The 22803-nt window shown below is 34.5% G+C and overlaps 1 protein-coding gene across 2 annotated transcripts in view; it reads left to right on the forward strand.

The window, feature by feature from the left end:
• Window positions 1-22803, forward strand: part of LOC125242385 (zwei Ig domain protein zig-8-like) — a 237137-nt gene that overhangs the window by 127001 nt on the left and 87333 nt on the right. Inside the window, exon 1 of one of the 2 annotated variants that reach the window (XM_048151189.1) lies at window positions 1350-1377. The exons of the other annotated variant lie outside the window; for it this stretch is intronic. The gene's annotated coding sequence lies outside the window, so the exon portion shown is untranslated. Of the gene's footprint in view, window positions 1-1349; window positions 1378-22803 lie in introns of those variants that run through there. 2 annotated transcript variants of the gene reach the window in all.

Here is a 22803-nt window from a genome sequence, read left to right on the forward strand (position 1 = left end):
TATATACGGGGTCTCAGGAACCCCTTACCGACCAGGGAACAAAAATTACCTTCTAGTGCGATACGGGTCTCCGTGAACCCCGTAAAAGAATTTGCTGGCCCGTACGGGGTTGTGGGCATAGTATCGCTAGTGCAGTGCTTACTGAAATTCTTGTTATCGACAAATTAAAAATGAAGCTCCGAACCACACGTTAGAAATACTATATTCCAAAAACAAAGGTTATCCCATACAGTAAACGTCAAAATCACCACAAATTGACATCTAATTGCAGGCAGGTAATTAAATATATGTTTTTAATACGTAAAAACGGTGGTGGTTTATCTTATTTTATTTATCTTTGTTACTTAATTATATTAACTACTTTCACAAAAATCCAAGAGTGCGAAGTATCATATTTTTGATGTGTAATGTTTTTATTAATACAGCACATACATCGATTTTTTTATTTCCCATCACTACTAATTTATCGACCTTAATACATTACATGCGTTACGGGGCGTACTAAGCCCCGTATTTTTTCAATTTTAGTGCGATACGGGGATAAAATAACCCCGTATTGTCTTTTCCATATAATTTTGTGAGTTTTTATCGTATCCACGTGCGGGGATAATGAGACGTAGGAAATTTCATACTCTTACAGTTAGTTGAAAAAAATATTGGAAAATCCAATATTTCAGGAACTTACAGCACTTTTAACAGGCTTAGGCGTACGGGGCACTTTTATACCCGTAACGCACTACGATGTAAACTATTACGGGGCGGATTGGGCCTCGTAACGCACTAGATTTTGGGTTAAGGTTTTGGCTTGCCGCAGCGAACGTGTTAATTAGTGTGAGAGACCCTTAAGAATAATATTCAAGTTAGTGTCAAGTGATTGACGGCACATATCAAAACAAATAACATTGGGAAGTGGTAAAGGCTGTCACACACGTGTTCAGTATTTTTTTTTAAATAACTCGATAACCGTAAGAGTTAAGACGATAGTTTCTTAGAGAAATTAATTGTATTTGATCTAAAGAACCTTCTCTTAAAGTTGACGGAATTCAATAAAAACAATGTGTAAATTAATAAATTCAATATAAACTTCACTCATAATATCTAAAGTCGCTATACGCCCAATCTGTCCAGTATGACACGTGATTCAATAATGTCAGGATACAGACAATTACCAATTAAGTCAATGCAATTTCACCTCATTGTGCATCGTAATCCAATCGCATCCTTATCACAAGGCAGACAGGCTGTCGGCACTGGTTTTATTATTCTCCTCATTCATTTAACGACCAGTCTGGCCTAGTGGGTGGTGATTTAGCTTGTGAAGTAGAAGGTCGTGGGTTCGAATCTTTGTGAAGGTTTTTCTTGCCATCATGTATTTATGTACGTATTTTTATATGTGTGTGGAAAATTATGTCGGTCTTGCATAGGTTTGTAGCCAACAAAAGCGATATTTCTGCACCATAACATAAATCATCTGAAATAGACGCTAATACCTGTATCGTTGCCTAAACCCTATACATATAATTATAACGCTACACGCTACATACAAGGTGTTTAGTACTTAAGTTTAGTATGTATTATAAATATAAATCATATGTTTAAAACAAATAAGATGCAGTGATATCATAAGTAATACTTATAATAGAACAGTTAGCAGTTTTAAAAGTAGAAAAGTTATGACATAGGTTATGTACTTTGATCGAATAATAAAATAAAATAAAATATGGTTATAAAATTGTATTAAACCATTCAGACAAAACACGAGCTACGTGGGCGACAAAAATTCTATTTCTTTAATAGAATCACGTTACAGTAATATTTCCATGTTCCTAAATCAAATTATTTTTCCCGATGAAATAAACGAGAGCGCCCTTATTGCCCGTTGGCGCGGAAGAAATGAAAACGTCGCAGTGTTCAATGCACCTTTCAATAATAGTATTGTAGCATTATAATAATAGATTTTTTTTCAAAAATGAAATGAAATGTTGTCATTACCTACTTCAAATTAGGTCGGGAAGTACTACGTATCTGGTTCGTTGAGTGAGGATGATATGTAATGGATTTCATAGTAATTTCCCCATCTAAGCCAGCCATGCTCGAGTCATTTGTTTCTAAACGTCAAATTCTGACACACCGCCACAGAATAAATAATACTTCGGACGTCATCATTAGAAAAAAAATATGCAAAATGGTTTACATAAGACGGTGGCGCCCCTTATTAATTTCTACTCTTTTTTGCCAGACTATAATGCGGTAAATATCACCGGTTAAAACGTTACCTCAAACAGATTTAAATATAGAGGTACATATATACCCTGTGAGCCCTTCTTTCCCGACGTCTGACATAATGTAAGGTGCATTAGGGTAATTCCGAAAGTCGTCTAATTTCGAAAGTCCCATAAAAATCACCATTATTTCCATCATACCAAGATTCCCCTTGCGAAATTACCCGAGCATTTCTGTCATTCGGAATTACCCTTATGCTTATGCTATTTTTTTTACTAACTTGCTGGCGCGATAGCCCAAAATGAGTTATGGTTTCCAACAGTACTTCACCACCACCACAGCTACTTCAGTCGGTCTTGAGCGGTATCGCATCAGCTTTCACCGACGCCGAGTTCACGGAGGTCTACCTCCACTCTATCCGCCCATTGATATTTTGGGTGACCAGCAGGACGGCGTGCATTTGGTCTCCCCAAGTAGGCCCTTTTGACTGCCCGATCATCACCCATCAAGGTTACTTAGCCAGCGGAGTGATGATATATTTAGGATATCAGTGAAAAGTTGAATTGAATAAATAACTTCACATTTTTACTGAACTAATTTAAAAGCGAATCGAAGTTCTAAAACTAACCTTAGATGTTTCTAGAGAAAATTCACAGTTTTAATTGTTTGTGAAAATCGTGAAAGTTTAAATCAGTGTTTCTACAACTTTTACCTAAAATACGAATAAACTAACCTAATCGAGGTTTATAATGCCTACTAAAAGGATTCATCCTAATTTACGAATTATTCCTTCCCAGTTAAATATGTCAAGTCACAAAGTGTATTTTTAAATTAATCATCAACAATATCACACCCATCTTAAAGGCCGGCAACGCACCTCCAACACCTCTAGTGTTTCGGGTGTCCATGGGCGGCGGTGATCGCTTACCATCAGGCGACCTGTCTGCTCGTTTGCCTCCTATCCCATAAAAAAAAAATCAAAACATGGCATTATTAACACGCAAAAAATACTGTTAAAATGACAAAATGTATATTTCAATGTTGAAGTTGTATTAGGGCATTTTCAGAAATTGGGACCCAAAATTAGTGACAATTGTTAACAAAAAGTTAACTCGCTGTCAGTTCTGTGACGACAATTATATTATATATATTCGTATTTTAGGTAAAAGTTGTAGAAACACTGATTTAAACTTTCACGATTTTCACAAACAATTAAAACTGTGAATTTTCTCTAGAAACATCTAAGGTTAGTTTTAGAACTTCGATTCGCTTTTAAATTAGTTCAGTAAAAATGTGTGTTAAAAAACTCGCAAGTTCAGGATTCTATTCTCGAACCACTCGCTTCGCTCGTGGTTCAACTATAGAATCCTTTCACTTGCTCGTTTTTCAATTCCACACTCGGCGTTTAAATACAACTTTGCCCCCTTGTATAACAAATAACTATAAAGTTCATAAAGCCTTTAGAACAATTTCTTTCAAAAGGGATTTTAGTTTGTACAGGCTTGGGTGTTCCTACATATTTATTTATATATATCTTTTGAAAAGAAGTAAAAGCTTTTGGTCTAAAGCTACGCCGTGAGGCTATTCAACATACATAGTTTCAAAGTCACGTCTATTGTGTCCTTTGAAATTTTAAAGTTCTTTCTGAGCACAACTTTTCACAATATAAAGAACTCATTGTACGTACTTAGTTGCTTAGCAAGTAAAATCCATTTAGCATTTCATACCCTATTCAGAAAATGTTATACATTATTTAATTTGAAAATCTAAATAACAATGAAATAATCTGTGGCGGGCCATTTAGTTTTTTTGCTAAATGTTACCAATTTTGAATACCACACCTTTTTTGCGCCATAATCAATAAGGCCGTTTTTGGAAATTTTTGATGGGCTCTGGCGTCTTTAAAAATAATCAAAAAAATCAAACGACACAGATAAAAATAAAACTAATCTGTGTTAAAGACATCATTGCTCCATCTAAAAAAACCAGGGATGAAATAGTCAACAGCATTTGTATGGATAATTGACCCCTCCTGTATCGTTTTAACGCTTTCGTTCTAGACGTGCACATAGGCTGCGATGACTGCTTATCGTCAGAGTAACAACCATTTAGTTATCCTGTATTACGATCTTGCATGTATGGACTTGTTGCACCACTCTGCTAAACTGTGAAATCTTATAAAATTTCCACTGGCTGCCCAAAGCTTATTTGACATGCCATAGGATTACTTTGTTGTTCACGACCGGTCTAGCTCAGTCGGTAGTGACCCTGCCTGCTGAGCGGCGGTCCTGGGTTCAAATCCGGTAAGGGCATTTATTTGTGTGATGAGCACAGATATTTGTTCCTGAGTCATGGATGTTTTCTATATCTATAAGTATGTATTTATCTATTTACACCCATAGTACAAGCTTTGCTTAGTTTGGGGCTAAGTTGATCTGTGTAAGGTGTCCCCAATATTTATTTATTTATTTGTTTGTTTGTTATTACATTATTTGATTGTTGACAAATCAATATTGATTATTTTAATCGGACCTTGTTTTGATGAGTTGATGTTATTCATTACACACAAAAGGCTGCTCTATATATGCTGATTTATTTAATAAAACCTGATTTTATTGACTAAAAACAAAACTTAAAAGGACAAAAAATCTTTTTTAATACAGTTGCTCAAAAAGTGCCCGTTTTTTGTCTGTTTAGCGTGCGAGAAGTTGTATTTTACGAACTAGTGCGTAAAAAGTATATACGTTCCATTTTACGACTACTTACCGAGCTGTTTTCATATTAGTCTAGTTTACTAAGACAGAATAAAACTATAAACATACTATTAAGTGATTAATATTTAAAACGTTAATATTTCATATGTAATTGTTTACTTTTAGTCATACTAAACATAATTTATAAAATGGTTTATACATTGAAAAATCGGTCATAATGAGTCGTGTAAACAGAACATGATTGGAACGAAACGCGTCTTCTACTGTCAAAGTAGAGGCGTCTACCATGTTTTAACTTAATGCACGTTCAAAAAACCTCAATATGTTACGCGATTTGTCATAATTATTTTACGTTATTTGCAATACGTCGGGGCATAAATGGATCGATTAAATTAAAATGTAGTTGTACATTAAACAATCGTCCCAAATCGTAAATGTTTATGTTTTTATGGCACCCAATGAAATAAATTATGTTAGATGAATAGCAAACTCGAAAATATGCACGCAAGTTTAAAAGCTTCAAAAATACGCCTTTGAATTGTCAAATAATCCGTCAATGTCCATGGGAAAATTGATAGTTCGGATTGTTTTATTTCGTTGTAAGTAGTAGTGTTTTTTCGCAACTGTATTAAAAAACGTCGTTCGTCACACGTGCGAGAATGTCATTCTTCACTCGTCCCGAGATTTGCAAAATGTCTCGGGACTCGTGAAGTAATGACATACTTCTCGCACTTATAACGAAATGTACTATTTCATGTAATTTATTGACGACGCGCCGCGCAGACTTATAAAATGTTCTTACCTTATTACAATAAATAATTAAAAAGACGAGCTTTAATGTTCCTTTATATTTTTGAAGTCTGAGTACCCACAACACAAGCCTTCTTGAGCTTACCGTGGGCCTCAGTCAATTTGTGTAAGAATGTCTTATAATATTTATTTATTTTTTATTATTTATTTATTTTTAAAGGTTCTGCCAATCCCATGTTAAGAGTTCACGTCTGCCTTTATGTACCAAATTTCTATCGATCTAGTGAGATCACTTCCGGAGCAAATTGGTTATTACTTTATTAACAAATGGACGGATTGAGGGACAGGGAAAATTGTGACGCAGTATTTTCCTTTTGGGGTAAGTAAGTAGGTAACTACTTAAATATTATTTATTGCACCACTTACTCGGGTATAGTATAGTAAAAAAATAAGTCTTCTAGTAAGGGTTCTGTTTTTCTCTTTTCGAGGTACGGACTACGGAACCTAAAAAATTGTCAAATTATGCTTTCGTTAAAAATTTAACTCCAACTGAATCAGGAATGCTTTTTTATTAAAACGGTGTTTTCTCAAAGTTCCTCGAACGCCTGTCTGTCACAGAGTTGTAACTTTCAGGCCGGTTCACTCAAACAAATACCATCGCGTTGAATTTTTTATTTCTAGATTTTAACTGTCAGGGCTTTTAATGGTAATTTTTCCGTTCCGTGTTCGTGCTTTTTACTGTGTTGCTGTTGTGACACACTTAATCATGGTTTGGTTAAGTGAGAAAATATTTCGCTTCGCAATTTATGTATATTTAACAATGCCGTCAGGCTTTTGCCTGACTTTTCTGACTTTTGAGCCTGACAGTAAAATGGTGGTTTTTACCATTTTCACCCGAGTTCAACATTCTTCTTTGATTTTTTGCGCATTGAGAAATACGACCTCGGTCTCTTTAAACGTAGAGTGAATAGGCTATTACTGAATCGGTGAGCTCCATCTTAGACTCTGTCTTCACTTCCCATCAGGTGTGACTAGGGTCAATCGCCGATCAGTCCATAATAAAAAAAAAAAAAAAAAATTGTAATATGCCTACTTGGAAATAAATATTTCATTTAAAAAGAAGCAAATAAAATACACGTATATTAAAAAAAGGCAGTCGAGTACTTGTTAATAACAATTAAAAAACTTTTTTAATAAGGAAAGAAGAATATAAATTTTAATATAGGAAAGAAAGTTATTCTGTTTATTTTTAAGCAGGTGCAAAAATATATCATACCATTCATTTTCCGACTCCACAGAAAATATAGAATACTCAATATACTCGGTAGCTTTATGGTCGTTAAAAAAATAATTTTATTTTTAGATGACATTTCGTATGATTTAAAGGGGTACCCTATTTATGAAAGTAGGTTGAATTCATTACAATTTTACTGTATAACGTTGAATTTACCTCATCTCCAGGGTGTTATATTTATCACATATTGGTATTTATTCAGTCGGTCGTTTCGTTTTAATATTCTATTTCTTTGGTTATTATATGATATCTGAATAAAATAGAACAAATGAATGATGAATAAAATAGGACAATTTTACTCATGTCTCTCTACTATTGATTATGTCCCACGGAAAAGTTCAATAAGGCTTGTGTGTGATGTTGGTATAAATTTACAAAAATATATAAATACTGTATGTATGTATACCTACAGAGTACCCAAAACTTGACTATAATAGTGTAACATTTTATCTGATTTTAATTCGTTTTAATCCATAGGCAACCCTATCGTCCGACGCTGCGCACGTGCGACTCGTTTCTTTGTTAGAATTTTGTAGGCATTTAAACGGGCGGCATTTCGTGAACATCAAAGCTGTGGGTCTTCTGTACTTGTACTATTATATATTCTGTGAGTGTACTTCCAAAGTTTAATTGGAAATTATTCCAAAACATTAAACATACACCTGTACTGAAAAAAAAGATTGCTTTTTATATAGGACTAAATCATGTATTTTTATAGCCATAACCACTTATAAAAGAGTCCCATTAAGAACAAAATAACGAACCAAAGAATAAAAAAATCGAAATAAATGTATTTTTCTACGACATAAAGACCGGTCTCGAACTCTGCCATAAACATTTTCTCTAAAAAAAATCGCCCTAAATATATACAGTCGAAGGTGATAAAATATCAACTTCCACAATTCTTCGGAACTTCTTAAATTGACGTTGAAAAATCGCCCCCGATCGAATGATTGATGGCAACAGTATTTGCGTTTAAAAAACAATTCGGACGCTTAATTTTTCTGTCGTCAGATGCCGCTGGTGGCGAGTGATGGATTGGGAGGATAACGGGCGGTTTAGACGCGTTGTAACGCCCGGGTTACTAAAAACAAACTAAATGGTACAAACAAACTGAGTCGGAAATGACGTCCTTGAGTAAATATTTTTCCCCTCACTAGCTCGAAAACACGTGTTTTGTCCTGTAATACCAGCGGGTAAAAACGCATTTTATCCACTAGTGGGTAAAGTAATTTGACCTTGAATAAAGTCAAATTAACTGTTTTAAAATTGATAAAAGTAGATGAATCTAGTAATAAACATGATTTACCACCTGTGGAACTACTGGAAGCAGTGATAAACGCATTTTTTGCGTTGTAGTTTCCTCGCTATAGTGAGGGGAAAAGTTTTGTGTTATACTCGGGTGCAAATATATTTTACTTCTCGTGTGTTAAAAAACTCGTAAGTTCAGGATTCTATTCTCGAACCACTCGCTTCGCTCGTGGTTCAACTATAGAATCCTTTCACTTGCTCGTTTTTCAATTCCACACTCGGCGTTAAAATACAACTTTGCCCCTTGTATAACAAATAACTATTAAAATAATTTGATTAATTTAAACTGAACTTGTTACATTCAGCAACAGTCATCCTCCTTGCGTTAATCCCAGGATTTGCGACGGCTCATGGGAGCCTGGGGTCCACTTTGACAATTAATCCCAAGATTTGGCGTAGGCACTAGTTTTATGAAAGCGACTGCCATCTGACCTTCCAACCCGACTAGGGCCTTAGTATTGGAATTAGTCCGGTTTCCTCACGATGTTTTCCTTCAGCGAAAAGCGACTAGCAAGTTTCGAAAAACTCATTGTTACGAGCCGGGGTTCGAACGCTCTTACCGCTAGGCCACCAACGCTTAATTACATTCAGCAACAGTATAGGCATGATATGTGAGCCACTGAGTTTAATTGTGAATTTATTCGACTTGTTGCGAATATTGTTTAAAACAATATGTGATTTTTTTATAAAATCGATGCGTTCAAATGTAACCCCACGTAGGCGCTATTTTAACCAAAAAACTTGTTGAACGAACATTGGTTGTATTTTCTTTTATTGGAATATTGTGTGATTTAGGATGCAAAACTGTTAAAAACTAAATATAACAAATTGAATCAGAAACGTCGTTATTGAGAATATATTAAAAAAAATATGTATTCAATCAAACATAACTTGTTACATTCAGCAATAGTGATATGTAATCATGTGTGCATGTTTAACATTTTTAAATATTTTGTTGGAATATTGTCAATTATGCCTCGTTGTAATGTTTATTTAGAATAAAATATTGTCAAAAAATCAGTTACTATATAAATACAATTGTATTTATATTTTAAAACCTCTAATACCCAGCCTCATTCTTTCCAGACACAAAGTTATAAACGTGTAATTTCAGTAAGTAATATAATGCACTCCATTACAATTATACTTCTTTCCAGACGATTTATTTCCAGACTTGTAAAAACCGTCCCACTGGGCCTTATAAAAAAGAAATTGACGATACACGGTCGTTTTCGCGCCAAGTTTTCACACTTATCGCTCCCAGCCTCCCCGTTCCAGCCATAATTCCAAATAAGTGTAGGTGAGCCAAAAACGGCCAAGTACAATTTTCATATTTTTCACATAACGTAAAAATTTACCAGTAAAATATGCCACGTCGTAAATATAACAATATGAAACCCCAAAACCTATTTGGAATGGTTCCAAATATTAATATAGCTGCAGAATATGGTAAACAATGTGCTATTATTACGTTAGGTACATAATATCAACCGAATTGTTTCTATAATATATTATACCTGTAAGCATGAAGCTCCTCGGTTTATTATAAATGATGATCTATGTAGGAGAACAGCAGAATGAAATTACATACTACTTATAAGGTTTGTAGGCAACCATGGATGAAGATAATCAAGATGTTAGATTTCAACATACATACATAACATCGCGCCTGTATCCCATAAAGGGGTAGGCAGAGCACATGAATGAAACTACTAAAGCTTCAGTGCCACTCTTGGCAAATAAGGGGTTGAAAGAAAACGAAACTGTGGCATTGCAGTGACAGGTTGCCAGCCTTTCGCCTACGCCACAATTTAACCCATATCCCATAGTCGCCTTCTACGACACCCACGGGAAGAAAGGGGGTGGTGAAATTCTTAACCCGTCACCACACAGGCAACATGGATGCTGATAAGCAATAATGTGTCAACCCACACGCCAACCATTTTGAGAAAATGGCGTCTAAAGATTTTTTCTCATTTTTTTGTGTTTCTCTTAAAAAAAAATGTTTTTATATAGATTGTTGTGTTTTTCAGCTATAATACGTTCAGTAGTAGTGATTATTGTAGCTTAATTTCAAAACAAACTTCAATTTGACGAAATAATGCCCTTTTCTTTTATTGCGAATTGTTCGACGACGTCAAACTTTTTCAAGACTGTGTTATGATACTTAACCCACTTTTGCTAATTGTTTAAAAATATCTATGAGTCTTAAATAAACATGTTAAAGCACATAAATTGTTGTTGTAAAATACTCTACCTATGCATATTTTTAACTTTATAAGTGTTAAGTAACATATCAGTCATGGTCACTTATGTTATTAGGTATGTAGGAATCAATACATTATTTATTTATCAAACCTTTTAATGAGTTTTCTACTCCCGAACTGTTATTCGTCATTTACAGGATTGTGCGTATCGAAAAAACTGAAAACGCATTGTTTGGTTCTGTAATCATGGCAACGCATTGCATTAACGATACTGCGTGCGTGCGCGGGAAGGCTTTGGGCAGCTGAGCTGACAGTGCAAACCTTTGCAATACAGGAAACAGTGTGAATTTCGCGAGAATTATTAAAAAAAACGTTGTAAAAGTATTGTATGCAATGGTGTTTAACTGACTCCAAAATACTCGTGGAAAGTACGCCACTCATATTTCTTGACCTCCTTTAAACGCCTGTTGAATAAAATACTATAAATTAACTATTAGAGTAATGATCATTTCTAGACACATATTTAAATTATCTGTGCTTTTTCAATAAAAAATCGTTACAAAAACCAAATAATCATCTTTAAAAAAAATAAACTACTTATTTAAAATATACAACAAAATATTTTTTTACACTAAGAAATAGACTAAGTCATTTAAATTATGAATAACTCATGACTTGTACAAGAACAAAACATAAAATATCTTTAACAAAATAATAAACTACCATTCAGTAAGTATTCAAAAATCAAACAATATTTTTATGCATACATTAACACGTCTTAATGTAATTAGTAATTATAAAAAAATAGTAGCTTATATTAGATTTTTATATAAACACGTACTTGTAAAAAATGTTTGCAAATTATAATAACGAATATGTATATTCATGACTTAAAATGTTCAATTTCGTACTGAATTTACCATTCATGTGCAAAAATATACTAATGGACTAAGTCATAACTTATTCAAACATAAATTAATATGAACAGTTATATTTTACAATATAGCGTCATGGTACTTACACCAAAAACGAACAATTTATGACCCGAATATAATTTAACAATAATGACTTATGTTTTATAACACGGGTCGTAGCATAAAACAACGAATAAAATATCATTTTGCAATAATCATTCAAGTCTCATAGTGGGTAACTATGTCATTTTTTGCGTTTTGCAAGAATGAGTCATGTGTAAAAAAATCGTTGAGTCAACCCTCTTAACACATTATTGTAATTTAAATATGTCTTCTGCCAATTACTATAATAAGTTAAGGTTCTTGACACATTAATGCAAAACAGGCAACACACGATAAAGGATTTGTGTTAACCTATTTTTTCACTTTTGGGATAGTGAAAATTTTCAAAATGAAAAGGTCATTTTTGCAAATAGAAGTTTAAAAATCCAGCTATAACATGGCATTAAAATCTCATTTTTTTAGTTTTTGTGGGTTGACACATTATTGCTTATCACCATCCACATACCCTTTCGTAATAATCTAAGAATGCGACAATCTTCCACTACTTTTTAAACGCACGAACACTGCAAAATTCTCCACTTATTCAAAAGTGGTGAAATACATTATCTTCGCGCTTTATTGTTCAAACGCAGTTTCGTCGAACTTCAAACAAACCTACAACGTGCAACGCCCCATTTTACTTCTTTGTAATCATTACCTAATTCAATGAGGCGCGCTTCCGTCTTTAACACACTTAATTTATTATAATGATTTTAGGTTCATCATCATCCTCCTTGCCTCATTCCGGCATTTGTCATCATCCACTTTGAAGGGTAACTAGGCCTTATTGGGATTTGTCCGGTTTCCTCACGATGTTTTCCTTCACCGAAAAGCGACTGGCGGATAGCAAATGACATTTCGCTCATTGTAGGTTGCTTTAAATAAATAAATATTACAAGACTTTTTTACACAGGTTGCCTAAACCCCACGAAAAGCTTAAGAAGACTGAACAAGAAGAGCGGAAGTGGTCTCATTCATTCACTCATTTAATATACAAATAAATACGATTAAAACATCCATGACTTATCACGCATATAAATGCCCCCTTACCAAAGTCTAGGCTAAGGCAGGGTTTACGAACTACGCAAGACCGGCCGTCAAAAAAATGTAGGCTGTATTAAACTTGTCGTAATGCAATTTGCTTACATGATGTTATATAACAAACAAATACCCATCCAAGCATAATAAATACCGATACCTAAATTAATTTTGTCCGACTAAAACTAGTTAAAGTTTCGAGAACGGTGCATTTATTTAGGTTCTTCGCAAATCGTATCGGGGTAAAATAAGCCACGAAATGTAAAGCTGGCAGGTCTTGAATTTACGGCATCCGCTTTAGCTGAGCTCTTTTAAATATTAAATGATTAAAATTTTGAAGCGAAACTTAGTAGTGATGGGTTTAAACAGCTCCAAAAGCCAGGATGTTAATAATTATAATTATTGTTAATTAAAATGAATATTGGCCTTAGCACATTAGATAAAAATTATAAACATCTACAAATAATTATGGCAACTATAATAACTTTGTGGAACTATGAGATGAAGGTGACAGGTAAAAATAAACGAACTAAAAACTGATTATAAGTTAAATAAGTTTCACGACAGATGTCTATTGCAATTGCTAAGAAATAAACATTAATAAAATTGTGAGTTTACAATTACATTTTACTTTTAACATTTCTCGTTGACATTAAAATAAAATGAATGAACATTAAGGAATATTCATTTAATACCTATATTATTTTGGCTGGCCGTATTTGATTTTCTGAGTGTCTTTGTGTTTTTTTTTGTTTTACAAATTAATTAGCCCCAGAACGCTTGTGTCATAGTCACCTACCAAGACAACGATACAATTTAAAGTTCATCAATACTTACATTATATAGAACTTCCATGATGACTCCGGAATTAATTAATGTCTTACCGGGATTCAAACCCAGACCCTCGACTTAGCAGGCAGGGTCACTATCAACTAAACCAGACCCACTTGTGTTGTTGCAATTAAATATCACGACGCATTTTTAATGTTTTTGTTGACTAACAAAACTCCTTAACTCAACTTACAAAAATTGACGCTCCGAAAGCTGCAAGCTGCGATTAAAGACAGACAACTCAGTGGATTTTACTGAGTTCATTAAACACGCTAAGTAGATACGTTTGATTGATCTATGGTATATGTATATGACATATGTACCGGTCGCCATGCTTCATGTCTGGTTACATTCACACCAGTATCTTCCGATGCCTTACCACTAACGGTGTCACGCAATGGATTAGGTACATAGGCAGCTCTGTTTTGTACGTTTACTGGCAAGGTTTAATACTGAACAATGAACATGCCTATTTACTAAGTATATAGATACTTAGAATCTGTTTAGAATTTCTCACAGAAACCATTTTACTTATTCATCAAGCATGTAAAAGGCCAGGTCAAAAAGTCCAGGCCAGAAGTACCCGACGAGCATGTAAGACAAACGTTACGAAACTATTTATTAAGAATCGTAGGTTCATAGTAAATGGGAATCCGTGATCTCTGTATACCTCTCTGGGAAACAGGTGTGAATATGTATTTGTAGGTGAGTGAAAAAACATTAAAAAATAATACCAAAAATTGCTTTATTTGTGAAAGCGATAGCGTGATATTTCAACATATTAATTCATTTAACAACTCCTGAATTTGGCGAGTCCTAAACTAACATTAACTTACAGTAAACTGAGCAGGAACATTGTAACCTACCTATACAAACAAGGAACATGTTTTATATACATACCAGACAATTTACGAAAATTATTCGTTATACGGAATTAAATTCAAACAAAGCGTTTATTATTCTGCGTGGGAGCACTGTCTGTGCGCGCAGGCCGAGCTGCGGCCTCGCGTGCTCGGGAGCCTCTCAGGGACACTCAAGGCCTTACTTACTCTACGCAGGTGCACAACTTGTCATAGATCAAGAGCCCAGGCCCGCCAGACCTTCCTCAAATTCTCAAGGATGAAACTTTGGGACAATGTAGAGTTCACATCGGCGTTTAATGTGTGCATATTTTCTAGTTCGGCCCATCGGCCAATTTTTTGCTATCAAGTGATGAAGGTGAAAAAAAAAGTGCTTACTTTCCTTAAATTCTCAAGGCTGATTTTTATATATGTGTTAGAGCACGTTGTTAGAAATTGGTTATCATCAATGCCAGACCGTTTCCGCCGGCCATAACTTTTACCAGACGCGACAAAGTTGGCAAAAAACGACTCTAACTTACCTCATTTTCTCAAGCCTGATTTTGATATATGATACGCAGGGACCTATAACTAGACCGTTTGTAAGCAGCCAGACCAATCGGATGGACCCAACCATCCGCCAGACCGACTTAAAGTTTCGATATGAGCATTAATAGAATTGAAATATTCCGGGTCTATAAAAGCTAAAAACTTGAATTTTCTACATTAAGCTACGTGTATATTGTATACTTGACGTAATAAGCGACTTTCAAAAATTTTACTTCTAAGGAAATAAAAAATTGAAAGTTTATATGTGGTGCAAGATTAATTTTAAGCTATGAATTTTATTTACACTGCGTAAGTACATGTGTATTTTATTATAAATATAACTTTTACCAGACGCGACAAAGTTGGCAAAAAACGACTCTAACTTACCTCATTTTCTCAAGCCTGATTTTGATATATGATACGCAGGGACCTGTAACTAGACCGTTTGTAAGCAGCCAGACCAATCGGATGGACCCAACCATCCGCCAGACCGACTTAAAGTTTCGATATGAGCATTAGTAGAATTGAAATATTCCGGGTCTATAAAAGCTAAAAACTTGAATTTTCTACATTAAGCTACGTGTATATTGTATACTTGACGTAATAAGCGACTTTCAAAAATTTTACTTCTAAGGAAATAAAAAATTGAAAGTTTATATGTGGTGCAAGATTAATTTTAAGCTATGAATTTTATTTACACTGCGTAAGTACATGTGTATTTTATTATAAATATAACTTTTACCAGACGCGACAAAGTTGGCAAAAAACGACTCTAACTTACCTCATTTTCTCAAGCCTGATTTTGGTATATGATACGCAGGGACCTGTAACCAGACCGTTTGTAAGCAGCCAGACCAATCGGTTGGACCCAACCATCCACCAGACCGACTTAAAGTTTCGATATGAGCATTAGTAGAATTGAAGTATTCCGGGTCTAAAAGCTAAAAACTTGAAATACTGCTTTCTCTGTTAGAGTCTTTTCGGAGAGAGAACAGTCGTGGGTTTTTATATTGGACTCCATACATTTCGCTAATCTTCTCCTTCCAAACAGACTCTAATCTTACTATTATTTTGTTATGATGGGAGTTATTATTTAACATTATTATTATTACTAACGGAGTAAAATTTGGTTTTACTTAGTTAGTAAAGTACCTATTGTTACTCCACATTTTTAAGTCAGCTTTCCAATAATAGTAGGTGACTATTAATATTTATTATTGTTTTTAAATATTACCTAACAATTAAGTAAAAATTGGAATAGATCTGATATTTGTTATGACTTTTAAAAATAGTAGAATGCTTTTTATTGTATTCTAGTAACACGTCTTTGATTGCAAATCTAAACTTCAACTCTATTATAACCCGTGTAGGGGATGAATATTCAAAATGAAAGTTTAACAACTTTTCTTGCATTATTCAACGATTATGCTTTTGTAAAAAAGTATAAAATAAATTGAAATATATTCGATGTAGATTATTATTCTATCTTATATTGTAATAATTAGTATATGCCATATTTATACATAGTGTGAGGTCCCTCGCCCACAAATTAAAAAGGATCGATCTTAAAACTAATTTGAAACCACCTTGTTCGACGACCGAAAAAAAGTTTAATTTACTTTTCTTCTTTTATTTGTAATAAAATACACATGTATTTACGCAGTGTAAATAAAATTCATAGCTTAAAATTAGTCTTGCACCACATATAAACTTTCATTTTTTTATTTCCTTAGAAGTCAAATTTTTGAAAGTCGCTTATTACGTAAGGTATACAATACACGGTGTTTCCGGTATCACTCAAAACCTCAGACACCCCAACTGATTTTTATTTTTTTAAACTCATCTAGAGTATTCATCTTTTAATCTGATCGTTACTTTTTTCTTAATTGAATTTTTAATTTTCTGTGCAGCTCTACTTGACTTTTAGCTCTACACTCAATAAAATAATTGCTAACTACCATCATAAACCATAAGACTATTTATTTGTGTACGTTACTGCAACGACATAAGGTTTACCAATAGACAGCTAAGATGTCACTGTAAAACACTTTAAAGCTTTGTCACAGTAAACTTCAAGTTGGACAGGTAATCGCAGTAAGCAAATAAACTCAATATTCAAAATGACAAGGTTGTAATTAGGTACGAGTTCAATTTGTTATGACTTATGATAAACATTAAGATTAAACTGACAAACAACGTCAAACTAGTAGCGGAAAAAATAATCGTCCAAGTAACCGGCCAGTATTAATACCCCTAAATACTGAAAAAAGCCTCTAGCAATGCGATATACACAATGTTGTATTACGAGTACAATAGAATGGGCACGTAAAAAATAACTAATAATACTAATTTAAATAAAAATATTACCCCCAATAAGATATAGCTCAATCGATTCTATTCTCGATTCTGAACAAACTGTTTTCAGGTTTTTAGTGTTAAGTGAAACACGGTGTATACACGTAGCTTAATGTAGAAAATTCAAGTTTTTAGCTTTTATAGACCCGGAATATTTCAATTCTACTAATGCTCATATCGAAACTTTAAGTCGGTCTGGCGGATGGTTGGGTCCATCCGATTGGTCTGGCTGCTTACAAACGGTCTAGTTACAGGTCCATGCGTATCATATATCAAAATCAGGCTTGAGAAAATGAGGTAAGTTAGAGTCGTTTCTTGCCAACTTTGTCGCGTCTGGTAAAAGTTATATTTATAATAAAATACACATGTACTTACGCAGTGTAAATAAAATTAATAGCTTAAAATTAATCTTGCACCACATATAAACTTTCATTTTTTTATTTCCTTAGAAGTAAAATTTTTGAAAGTCGCTTATTACGTCAAGTATACAATATACACGTAGCTTAATGTAGAAAATTCAAGTTTTTAGCTTTTATAGACCCGGAATATTTCAATTCTACTAATGCTCATATTGAAACTTTAAGTCGGTCTGGCGGATGGTTGGGTCCATCCGATTGGTCTGGCTGCTTACAAACGGTCTGGTTACAGGTCCCTGCGTATCATATACCAAAATCAGGCTTGAGAAAATGAGGTAAGTTAGAGTCGTTTTTTGCCAACTTTGTCGCGTCTGGTAAAAGTTATATTTATAATAAAATACACATGTACTTACGCAGTGTAAATAAAATTCATAGCTTAAAATTAATCTTGCACCACATATAAACTTTCATTTTTTTATTTCCTTAGAAGTAAAATTTTTGAAAGTCGCTTATTACGTCAAGTATACAATATACACGTAGCTTAATGTAGAAAATTCAAGTTTTTAGCTTTTATAGACCCGGAATATTTCAATTCTACTAATGCTCATATCGAAACTTTAAATCGGTCTGGCGGATGGTTGGGTCCATCCGATTGGTCTGGCTGCTTACAAACGGTCTAGTTACAGGTCCCTGCGTATCATATATCAAAATCAGGCTTGAGAAAATGAGGTAAGTTAGAGTCGTTTTTTGCCAACTTTGTCGCGTCTGGTAAAAGTTATGGCCGGCGGAAACGGTCTGGCATTGATGATAACCAATTTCTAACAACGTGCTCTAACACATATATAAAAATCAGCCTTGAGAATTTAAGGAAAGTAAGCACTTTTTTTTTTCACCTTCATCACTTGATAGCAAAAAATTGGCCGATGGGCCGAACTAGAAAATATGCACACATTAACCGCCGATATGAACTCTACATTGTCCCAAAGTTTCATCCTTGAGAATTTGAGGAAGGTCTGGCGGGCCTGGGCTCTGGGTCTATCATATTGCTTATTGTCGAATATGCATTAAGAGGATACGGTAGCGAAAATGCTAAAATGGAAAGGAGCCCCCCTTTCAACTTAGGAATTTTAATTAAATATACAAGTGTTATTAACTAGATTTATGGAAATAGTCGAGAGCGTTTGTATGGAGAATTGACCCCTACCGTATCGTCTTAAGCACCTATGCTATTAATAATTTTACTCGCTAAATATTTTCAGTTGTTCAATTATTTGTAACTTAAGTATTTAAAAAGGTAACATAAGTGCAAGTTGTGGAATGAGCTACCTTCTGAGGAAGCATGTATTTAGGGTTCTCAAAGGTCGGCAACGCATAAGTGGCTCCCCTGATGTTGCTCCTCTGCTCGTTTGCTGCCTCATCATCATCCTCCTTGCGTTATCCCGGCATTTGCCACGGATCATGGGAGCCTGGGGTCCGCTTTGACCACTAATCCCAAGATTTGGCGTAGGCACTAGTTTTGCGAAAGCGACTGCCATCTGACCTTCCAACCCGAAGGGTAACTAGACCTAATTGGAATTACTCCGGTTTCCTCACGATAGTCACGATGTTTTCCTTCACCGAAAAGCGACTGGCAAATATCAAATGACATTTCGCACATAAGTAAAAAACTCTTTGGTGCGAGCCAGGGTTCGAACCCGCGACCTCGAGAACGAAAGTCGCACGCACTTACCGCTAGGCTACCAGCGCTTCCACTCGTTTGCTGCCTATTTCATAAAAAAGTGCACCAAATTATTCGTGACACAGTTTCCATGAACAATATAAATAGACTGTAAATTATATTCGTGACTTAGAACAGTTTGTGAATTGTGTTGAGTTAACACTTTCGAAATCGGCTACGCTTCTACGAGCGAAGTCGGGTTCTTGGTAGCGAAAGTGTTAAGAAGTATGACGAATGAGTTTATAAACGTTTCAACAGAACTGTCGATGAAAAACGTAGCAATAGCATCAAACCAAGTTAAGACGACACAGGAGGGGTCAATTCTCCATACATACGCTCTCGACTATTTCCTCCCTTGTTTTTGAAGATATAGCAATGATTTTTATAACACAAATTATTATTATTTTTATCTGTGTCGGACCGTTTTGATTTCTTTGATATTCTTATTTTTAAAGACGCTAGAGCCCATCAAAAATTTCCAAAAACGGCCTTATTGATTATGGCGCACAAAAAATGGTATTCAAAATTGGTAACAATTAGCCAAAAAAACTGAACTCAAATTTCGTTCCGATTGATTAAGTTTTGAAGGAGGAAACAGTCGAGAGCGGAACCTCGATTTTAAAGATTTTTTCGCAATATCTTTTAACTGAGTTGTTCTGAATGGACAATTTTTTTTTCGATAAATCTAGTTAATAACACTAGTATCTTCTTCAACTTAGCGTTTTCCCGGCCTAGCGCCAAGGTCCGTTTTTCTGCTCATCCTTCTCCACTTTGCTAGTTTACAAAATATAGCCGCATTTTATGATTCAAAGATAATTGATTAAAAAGTTCTTGTAAGGTGCAAAAACATATAAGCGGAATTCCACACAAGTCTTGTCAAATAGGGAACTGACTTGCTCAATGCAATACTGTAGTAGGAGGAGATGTAAAATAATCGCTTGCATACCATACTAATTCTTTGCAAATAAACAAATAAATTAATTAAAATAATAAATTTGACGACCGGTCCGGCTGAGTCGGTAGTGACCCTGCCTGCTGAGCCGCGGTCCTGGGTTCGAATCCCGGTAAGGGCATTTATTTGTGTGATGAGCATACACATTTGTTCCTGAGTCATGGATGTTTTCTATGTATATAAGTATGTATTTATCTATTTAAGTATGTATATCGTCGCTTAGCACCCATAGTACAAGCTTTGCTTAGTGTGGGGCTAAGTTGATCTGTGTAAGGTGTCCCCAATATTCATTTATTTTATTTATTTATCTAAACTTACTTACTTACTTAATCATCGGCCTAGAAAAGCATATACAATGACACGAATTTTCTAAATGGATTATCTCATTATGTTTTTAAATGTGAGACCATAACTCGAAAACGAAGTAGTAACTATCTCTTAAATTTTTACTACAACCCTTTCATGCCCAAAACAGGTGCATGTCGAACCAATATTTGAATACAAAATGCATAACAATCCTATGAATAATGGATTCGGTGTAAATATCGGCAGCACAAAAGAGGGTTCGCGAATCGCCTTCGTCCATGTCCATCACGGAAAAAATATTTTCCAAGGATTTAGAGGGATACATCATGAATAAATTCACGGGAAAAGGCTTGGAGTCTCCCGTTTTAGGAGTCGTTTGGAGCTAGCGCCTTAGCCCAAATGGATTCAGATAGCTGTAATGCTGCTTTATTGCCTGTAATTTATTTTAATGTTTAATTGACACTGCTTTATTTTTTCGTTTTAAGCTGTATATTAATATTATAATTAACTTTACAGAAAATCCAGGCGGGCCCATCGCAAAGCAATTTTCTTTACCTTCTTTATTCCCGATCATTCGCCGAAGGCTGATTACTCTGATCACATATTGATTATGTTTGCGAAGACTTATGTACCCAAAAAATACTCGCAAACAAGACCTATGTAATTTGTGTCGTAAAGCAATATTTGGCGATTGATCCATTTTTAGAAGAACATATTTAAATTAATTTTAAAAACACGATTTCTACTCATGACGATTAAAATTGAGTTGGGTTTCAATTTGTATTCATAACGCAAAAATTTTAAATATTTAAAAAATAGTAAATTTAGAAGTAGACTGGTGTGGTGTTTAGATAATAATCCTTGAAAAGAGCAAATAAGCATAAATACTTGAGCTGTTTTTGAAAACATCAAATGACACAAATAAAGTGGTCAAAGATATTTTATGAACCAAAGGAAACTATTTTAGTATTTTTGATATTTAATTTATCATGTGTTTGAAGATGACTACTATAGAATGGAACGTGTGTAAAAAATTGTTTCATTCAATTCTGCCACCACCCTCTGACTGACAAAGGTCACTGGATACAATTAAATATTTTAACTGACCTAATTTCATTTATTTCAAAGCCCTTTATTAACGTAGTTTAAATGGGTACGAAAATATTGCCAGGTACAAATGTAAAGGTGTTAACGAAAAGTATAACCTCCGCAGTAACGAACATAAAAATAGGCTGGTAGTCGAAACACACCGACTCGCCTAATCAGCAAACTTGACACAAATTTTGGGACCTTGTGATAATCGGTTGCCCGACACTATTAGAACTGCAACTACCACCGCGGCGTTCAAAAACCAATTAAAGTTGTGGCTATTGACCCACTTGTTTTATACTCTTGAAAAGTTTTTGAACCTACCTATCCTGACATAATAATATAATGAAATTGTAATTTGTACTCAATTACTCTGTATCAATCTTTATAGCTTTTAAAATTATTATTTATTATTTAAATCAGTAAATTTATAAAAATCTTATACATAATACCAACCTGACATGTAACTTTGTTATTAATAAACTATGTATTTCATTTCATTTCATATAATAATACAGTCTCCCACATCCCACGTCTACGCCTCCACATATCGTTTGTGATATTCTACTTAAAATACTTCATGTCTGATTACCTCGTCACGCAGCTTCGTACGGAAAACTGAGATCCACTTACAATGCAAATCCACGTATTTGTATGTAAAAGTTTACATTTGCATGGGTCCCGTGAAAAATTGTGTGCGTCACGGCTTACCTTTGGGACTTGAATTTTTAGGGACTTTAGTGAATACGAAATTTAGTTTTGTAGTTTGTGAAACGAAACGTGCTGCGCTTAAAGAACTAATCTCAGTGAAGCCGAGTGCATGCATTATTTAGAAACTAATATAGTGGTTTCTGCTTTGAAGTGGCAACTTTCATTCATTAACCACGGGAAGTTTAAAATGTGTGGATAATTTTCATCGTATGCTCAGTAAAGTTCCGCTTAATCAGGAAAAATACAAACGCGATTAAATTCACTGATATGTATAAATGGTGAAGTAAACTTTTAGATACCTATGCGTTCTGAAAATTGCTTCCAATGACCGCTCGCTGCGACGCATACAATAGATTCACAAGGCGTAATTATTTCCCATATATAAACGAGATTTTATTTATTTATTTATTTATTTAAACTTTATTGCACAGTAAAAATATACAGTTACAAAAGGCGAACTTAATGCTACATGGCATTCTCTACCAGTCAACCTTTAGGCCAAACAGAGAAGACCAAAAAAAGGTGCGGGGTGTGTAAAGAACACT

This window comes from Leguminivora glycinivorella, chromosome 2 (genome assembly GCF_023078275.1).
Source record: "Leguminivora glycinivorella isolate SPB_JAAS2020 chromosome 2, LegGlyc_1.1, whole genome shotgun sequence".
NCBI classification, from domain to species: domain Eukaryota; kingdom Metazoa; phylum Arthropoda; class Insecta; order Lepidoptera; family Tortricidae; genus Leguminivora; species Leguminivora glycinivorella.